Consider the following 7,362-nt stretch of genomic DNA (forward strand, 5'->3'; position numbering starts at 1 on the left):
AATCAACATAGATTGTGTATCAATGATACTTCGATAAAAAATATTAATGGCCTTACAGTGACTTACAAAGACCTAAACAATTTGATCTTAACACTGCCCCTTTTCTGTCTTCCTCCACTGCAGCCAGAGTTACCTCCATGCTGCTCCTAAAACATACTACACCTGCCTGCCTCTTAGGGCCTTTGCCCTTGCAGTTTCTCTCTGCCTGATAGTTCCTCCACCCAGTATTTAAAAGGTCCCTCCCTCATCTCCTTCTTTGATTCAAATGTTGCCTTCCCAGCTAGGACTTCCCTGACCAGTCAATTAAAGCTATAATCCCTCCCCATTACCCTATTACACTCCCTATTACCCTTCTTTGCTTTATGTTTTTCCATGGCACTAATTGGTATCTGACATGCTGTATGTTTTTATTTGTTAGTTTGATTTTGGTCTCCTTCCACTAGAATGTTAACTCCACAAAGGCAGCAATTTTTGTCCGTGTGTTTTCCCCCACTGCTGTATCCACTACTATATCAACAACTTGCTAGTCCTAGAACAGTGCCTGATAAATAAATAGATGCTCAATAAATAGTTATTGATTGAAAATCAGTGGATGAGAAGGAGAGCCCACGATGGTGAAAGCAGGAAGCTACTATAGAAGTTAGAAGACCCGTTGTTGCTTCACATTGTGTCTCTAATGGACTCTGAGACCAGCAGTACTTGGGCAAGTCATCACCAGCTCCCTTGTTTTTCAGATGGGGATAATAAACCCTGCTCCATCTAGAACTGTTAAGTGGATCAAGTGAGATAATGTGAGTGAAAGTGCTTTCCAAGTTTAAAGTATTTATCAAAGTAGATATTCCCAAATGGCACATATGAGGCCTCTAAGAAAAGTGAGTTCAGAATGTTAAAACAAATAAGGAATGTACAATGAGAGCCACAGCTTTCTTTTCCCTCTTGTGTCTTATGAAGGTCGAACTAGTGCATGTCATGGTTCAACTGACTCTTACTCATGCACCTAATTGATATGTTTTTCTTCTCAGCAGAGACTAGAGATTGAGGGCTCCTGCAGAGTTCTGAGGCCTCAAACCTGTATTCATGGGAAGGGCTGGGAGTTCCAAAGGAAAGCCAGATTCAACTTGAATGGTGATAGCAGTAAAAAGTTTGTACATTTATTGAGTGCTCGCCATATGCTAGGCAAATGGTGCTTTGCATCTATTAGCTCATTTATCATCATAACATCTCTTTGAGGTATTGATACTACTCTTTGTTTTAAAGGTAGGAAAAATGAGGCAGAAAGAGGTCAAGTAACTTCACCAAGCTTGGCAGGAAGGTCCAGGATTTGAAACCAAATAGTCAGGTTCAAGGCTCTAGCAAATAACCACTTTGCTGTGCTGCCCAAGTTCTAGTAGCCTTCTGTGTGGCCCTGCTGTATTAGAGAATAGTACAAGATAAGTCCATGGTAGGGGAACTCTCCTTCCTGAGAAGCTTGCTCAAGAGGCCAGGATGGAGTGGCTGCTCTCTGGTGCTGCTGGCAATTGTGATGCTGTTGTGAAGATCTTACCACTTCTCAGCACTGCCTTATACTATGTAATTACTTGAATTAGAAAGGCAGCCACATATGAAATTGAAGACAAAAATCATTCAGAGGATAGTAATAATGCTTTTCAAAGCTATTTGTCAGTGGACTATTTTTGATTGGTAGAAAAAATTATCATCAAAAATGATAACTGCAATGGATTGAAACACACCACATATGTTTAAATATATGAGTATATCCTAATGATAACCAAAAAAGTCCCAAACTAAATTGGTCATCACTGAAAAATGCTGGAGAACTCATTGCTAAAAAAAATTGGTAAATAAAGGAAAAAAATAAGAATTATTCTATTTTTCTGATATCAATTATACCATGGGATAACAGTTTAATAGATGAAGAAAGTTTCTTTTTATAGAAGCACCTCAACACATAAATGGAGGTGGAATGGAATTGGAGTGTTACCATTTTGCAAACCAAAATGAATTAATAATCAAGGCATTGAGTATCAACAGTGCCGACAGAAAAAAAGACAGAGAAAACTGAAAAGAAGGGAGTGACACACAGCAGCAATTCACCGGAGAAATCCGCTTTATTAGGGAAAGGTGCTGGGTTATATAGGAAGGGGCATGGGGTGATTGTGGTGTTACTTCTACGGGGCTGGTGGCTATTGGCTAGGTGCTGGGATTAGGGGGCGAGGGGTGATTGGGCTTCAGGTGGCGCCGGCGGGAACCGAGGACCTGGAAGAGAAGCAGGAGGTTTGCCATCTTATGGGTGGGGGCCCTTCATTCCCCCCTTTCTCCTCTATGGGGTTGTGGACATTGCTTTCTCTCTGACTGCTTCCTGCTGAACGGGGGCGGAGAAGGGAGTGAGGGCTTGAGGACTGGGAGGAAAGGGTTGATAGGACTCCCCACAGTAAGGACGAGTAGATGTGGACTTCTTCAGGTTGGAAATCAATGAAGGTTCCCTGTAACTATAGGTCGAGGACTTGTTGATTCTAATGGTGCCAAGAGGATACGGGTGCCAGAAGCCAGGCGTCTGCAGCCATTGTTTCCAGGAACAGTTTCCAGCGGAGAGAGGGGTCCATCTCAGCATGTGGTGAGGAGGTCACGTGAGGGTGAGGGATCTTCTGTGGCTAAAAGCTGGTAGTTCCTGAGTAAAAGCTGGTTGAAAGTTTGATTAGAGATTTTACCGACTTGGGATTTGATAAACTTTACTATACAAGGTAAGAAGAGACAGGCGAGAAGAATGATTATTATAGGGCCTGCAATGGGCCACAGCCAGGTGAGGAAGGGGTTTGTTAGTATTGAAGAGAATGGGTTGGAGGAGTAATACTGTGGGTACTGGGAGTTACCCATGTAGTGAATGGCGCAAGACCAGTAGGGACATCTCCGTAGGTGTCTGGCCATTGCCTGCAACAGGCTTGTTTTTGGTCATAGAGGAAGCAGAGGTAGGGAGAATAGAGGTAGCTGCTAGTGAACACTTCGGTGGAGGGAGGAAAGTGGAGGTATAAAGGCTCGGAGCAGCCTTTCAGAGGGCAGTCTGATGTGGCAATGAGGGCAGTAATTTTTGTTTGATGCTGTGTGTAAGTCTGTCTGACTTTGAATCGCCATACAAAGGAGGCTGGGTGGCAGGAAAGACAATAGGAATGAGGAAAAAAAGCGAGAGAGAGCGAGGGAGCAGTAAAGGAGGAAAAAGTCATTCGGGTATGGATGGCAAAGGGGGGTGAACGGGATTTTGGAGGAAAGAGGAAAGTAAGGTCAGGAGTCTGGAGGGAGGGAGAGTCTGTAAACTTTTGTAGGTTAAGAGATCCTTTAGGTGATGTGGGGACAGAATGGTAAGGGGCGCCCCAAATGTCAGTTTATGAGCTTCCTTCTGCAAGAGCTGTCCAGCGGCTAATGCCTGTAGGCATGGGGCCCATCCCCGAACTGTGGGGTCTAATCGCTTGGAAAGATAAGCTACTGGGGCAAAGGATGGGCCATAATATTGGCCTAGGGCTCCTAGAGCTTGACTGGACCTCTCATGAATGTATAATGAGAAGGGCTTCGACAAATCAGGAAGATGGAGAGCTGGGGCTTCCACAAGGGCTCGACGGAGCTTAATGAAGGAGTGTTGGGGTGAGGAGGATAATGGTTCTTCAGGGGGGCCCTTGCTGAGGTCGTATAGGGGTCTTGCCAACAGGGAGAAGTTAGGGATCCACGCTCTAAAATACCCAGCCAGGCCTAGAAAGGAAAGGATTTCTGTCTTGGTTTTGGGAACGGGCAGGTCAGAGAGGAGCCATTTTCTGTCTAAGGTAATGGACTTTTTTTTGTTGAGATAGAAGAAATCCGAGGTAAGTGACAGAAGGGGAAGAGATTTGAGCTTTGACAGGGGATACCCGGTAACCTCTGGAAGCTAGAAGGTTAAGTAGGGAGGCAGTGTCAAGTTGAGACTGTTCCAACAAAGGACTGCAGAGTAGAAGATCATCAAAGTATTGTAATAAGGTGGACTCAGAGTGATCATGATGAAACTGTTTGAGGTCTTGAGCTAGGACCTGTCCAAAAATATGGGGACTATCTCGGAAGCCTTGTGGCAAAACTGTCCAAGTGAGTTGTTCAGAATGTCTTGTGTATGGGTCCGTCCAGGTAAAGGTGAAAAAATCTTGGGAGGAGGGGTTCAGAGGGATAGAAAAAAATGCGTCCTTGAGATCTAGGACTGAGAAGTGGGAGGCCGAGGCAGGGATCTGCGATAAAAGGGTGTATGGATTTGGGACTAAGGGATGGATAGGGACGATGGCCATGTTAATGAGGCAAAGGTCTTGGACGAGGTGGAAAGATCCGTTGGCTTTTTAAACAGCTAATATGGGGGTATTAAACAGGGAGTGAGTGGGTCTGAGGTAATTTTTGTTTAAAAGATCTTGAATGATATGTTGGAGGCCTATGAGGGCTGAAGTGGTTAGGAGGTATTGGGCCTGACAGATATACTGAGAGGGGTCACGTAATTTGATAGAGGCAGGAGGACATAGAGCCACGGAGGGGCTTGTAATGTCCCAAACTTTGGGATTTACAGGGTGTATGAGGGTGGAACTGGAACTTTTATTGGGTAGAGGGGGGTTGTCGGCTATGAGGGCCATTAGAAAGGGAGTACTGGGGGCTGTGGGAGTGGATATAGTTATGGAAACATGGAGGAGAGAAAGGATGTCCCATCCTAGTAAGGGGATGGGACACTGGGGCATAACCAGGAAGGAGTGGGAGAAAGGTATGGGATTGTCTTGGATTGTGCATAAAAGGGGGGGGTTTTAATGGGAAAATCTGTTTACCTCCTACCCTGACTATAGGAGTAATGGCAGGCGTGGTAGGGCCCCGGTGTTCTTGCAAGACTGAGAAGGTGTCTCCTGTGTCTAGGAGGAAGGAGATGGGGTGACCGTCTACTATTAAAGTAACCCTGGGCTCCTGTTTGGTGATGGAAATGGTCGGGCGAGAAGCCCCCGGGCCCCGTCAATCTTCTTCTGCCAGCCCCACTACAGAGGGCTTAGGATGGGGGTTGTTTGTCCAGCCTCCCCTTTGGGTGACTGGGCAATCAGACCCCCAGTGGCCCTTTTTGTGGCATCTGGGGCATGGGGTGGTAGGAGGTCTGGGGGAGGGGCACACCCTTGACCAATGTCCTTCTTTTCCGCACCTGAAACAAGCTCCTGGGGGGGGCTTGTTTGTAGAGGGGCGCCCAGGTTGTGGTTTTATCAGCTGGGCCAACATTTGGAAATTGGCCTGATCAGCCTTTTGTTTACGGTGTTCTTTCTCCTCCTCCCGGTTAATGGAAGACTTTAAAGGCCACTGTTAGGATCTCAGTCTGTGGGGTAGCAGGGCCCTGTTCTAACTTTTTGAGTTTAGCTTTAATGTCGGGGTAGCTTTGAGCTAGGAAGTATGTCATAAGGACATGTCTCCCGTCAGGCGTTTCTGGGTCCAGGCTGGTAACTGTAATAGGGCTTGAGTGAGTCTGTCTAAGAACTCGGAGGGAGCTTTTGAAAATTGACTATTTATGAGCTGCTTTTTTCAGACCTGCTATTAAGCAGCAGGCGAAGATATCTCGAGAGTGGAGACTCATGGTGGTGTTATAATCTCAGTGTGGGTCTTGTTCGGGGACAGCGGTGGGGCCAGGGGGATAGGTGGGGTCAGTCCTGTGGGTCTAGGTAGCGTGTGTTTGGGCGAAGTCCCAAACTCATCTATGCTCTTCAGGAAGGAGGGTATTGGCCAGGAGCATGAAAATGTCATGATGTGTGAGGCTGTATGACTGGAGGGTCTATTGAAACTCTCTGATATATGTTGTGGGATCAGTGGAAAAGGAACGTAGGTGTTTCTCAAGTTGGGCTAAATCTCTTAAGGAGAAAGGGACGTGAATGCGCACGATGCCTTCAGATCCTGCTACCTCCTGGAGGTGGGGCGATAATTTTGGGAGGCCTTCGGGACCGAGTCTGAGGAGGACTGAAGGGTTCTGGCTCAGTCTGTGGGGGAGAAACAGGTGATGGGGGCAAAGACAGAGGAGGCTCTTGGAACTTAGTTAGAGGGGAGCTGAAAGGCTTAGGCTTGATCTGCAGGGGGGTGAGGTGGGGGAGGAGATGGTGGTGGAGGAAGGGGGAGGGGCTGTTGTAGGAGAGGAGGGGGAAGGGAGTGAATGGGAGGCTTCTGCGGGGGAGACGGCTTGCAGGCTAGGAGAACTTGGGGGGAGGCGGGGGGAGGAGGCGGAAAGCTTTGGTATAGGGAATCTCCTTCCATTTTTTCAGGCGCTGGCAGTAGTTAAAGAGATCGTGAGTGATGTTAGGATCAAGAGCTCCCCCTGTGGGCCATTGGTTGTTATTGTCTAGGGGGTATGTCGGCCAATCTTGGGAGCAGTATTTGCGGAGAAGTTTTGGTTTTATATCAGGTGTCAGGGAGAGGGTGGCTAGATACTTGAGCAGGCATTCAAGAGGTGAGCTTTCAGGGAGGGATGAGGAGGCTCCCATGGCTGAAGGACAGAGAAGGAGACAAACAGGGGAAGATGAACGGAGACCCTCGGACTGGGAGCAGACGGCAAGGAGACCAAGGGCGTCCCCGATGATCCTTGGTGGTCTGCGGAAACTCGTATACGAGTCGGTTTCTTAGGAAGTGTGGTCGTCACCCAGACTTCTCTAAGAAGGCAGAGTGCTGGAGTCCGAGGTACCCAGTACTAGGAGTTTTCGGCGGAAGGAATTTTCGGCGGAAGGAACAGAAGGAGGAGGGGGGGAAGGGAGCGTTCTCATCTGCAAAGGAGTCACCTCGTGTATGGCTATTGGAGGGGGGCCTGAGGGTCCGCCGCAGCCGTGAAGGCCTGAGGCGGGGAGAGCTCCCTCCTCGTCGGGGAAGAGCGGCCCACTCTGGGGGAAAACTTACCCAAAGGCCAGAGAGGAGTGGTGAGTGTGAGGAGCCAGCACCGGAAAAAGAGGACGAGGGCAAGCTGCTGCTGGTGTCGGGGGGAAGACGGGGCCCAGTTGGGGTGTCCCGTCTCCCGGGTTTCGGCACCAATGAAAGGAAGGGAGCGACACACAGCAGCAATTCACCGGAGAATTCCGCTTTATTAGGGAAAGGTGCTGGGTTATATAGGAAGGGGCATGGGGTGATTGTGGTGTCACTTCTACGGGTCTGGTGGCTATTGGCTAGGTGCTGGGATTAGGGGGGCGAGGGGTGATTGGGCTTCAGGTGGCGCCAGCGGGAACTGAGGACTCGGAAGAGAAGCAGGAGGTTCACCATCTTATGGGTGGGGGCCCTTCAAAAACACTATGTGCCTCTTCATGGAGAAGCAAAGTACCAAGTGTGGGGTAGTTTTGCTAAAACAATTTGAACCTGAATATGATTAAG

At 48.2% G+C, this 7,362-nt stretch overlaps 1 long non-coding RNA gene across 1 annotated transcript; it reads right to left on the minus strand.

Annotated features, from left to right (window-relative positions):
• Nucleotides 1–2,084: 2,084 nt before the first annotated feature.
• LOC130684237 (uncharacterized) lies at nucleotides 2,085–7,088 on the minus strand. Its single transcript, XR_008998426.1, has 2 exons — nucleotides 6,898–7,088; nucleotides 2,085–2,679 (listed from the first exon to the last, which is right to left on the minus strand). It is a non-coding gene; the product is annotated as an uncharacterized LOC130684237 (long non-coding RNA).
• Between the last annotated feature and the right edge of the window lie 274 nt (nucleotides 7,089–7,362).

The sequence above is a fragment of the Manis pentadactyla genome, chromosome 6, assembly GCF_030020395.1.
Source record: "Manis pentadactyla isolate mManPen7 chromosome 6, mManPen7.hap1, whole genome shotgun sequence".
Taxonomy (NCBI): Eukaryota; Metazoa; Chordata; class Mammalia; order Pholidota; family Manidae; genus Manis; species Manis pentadactyla.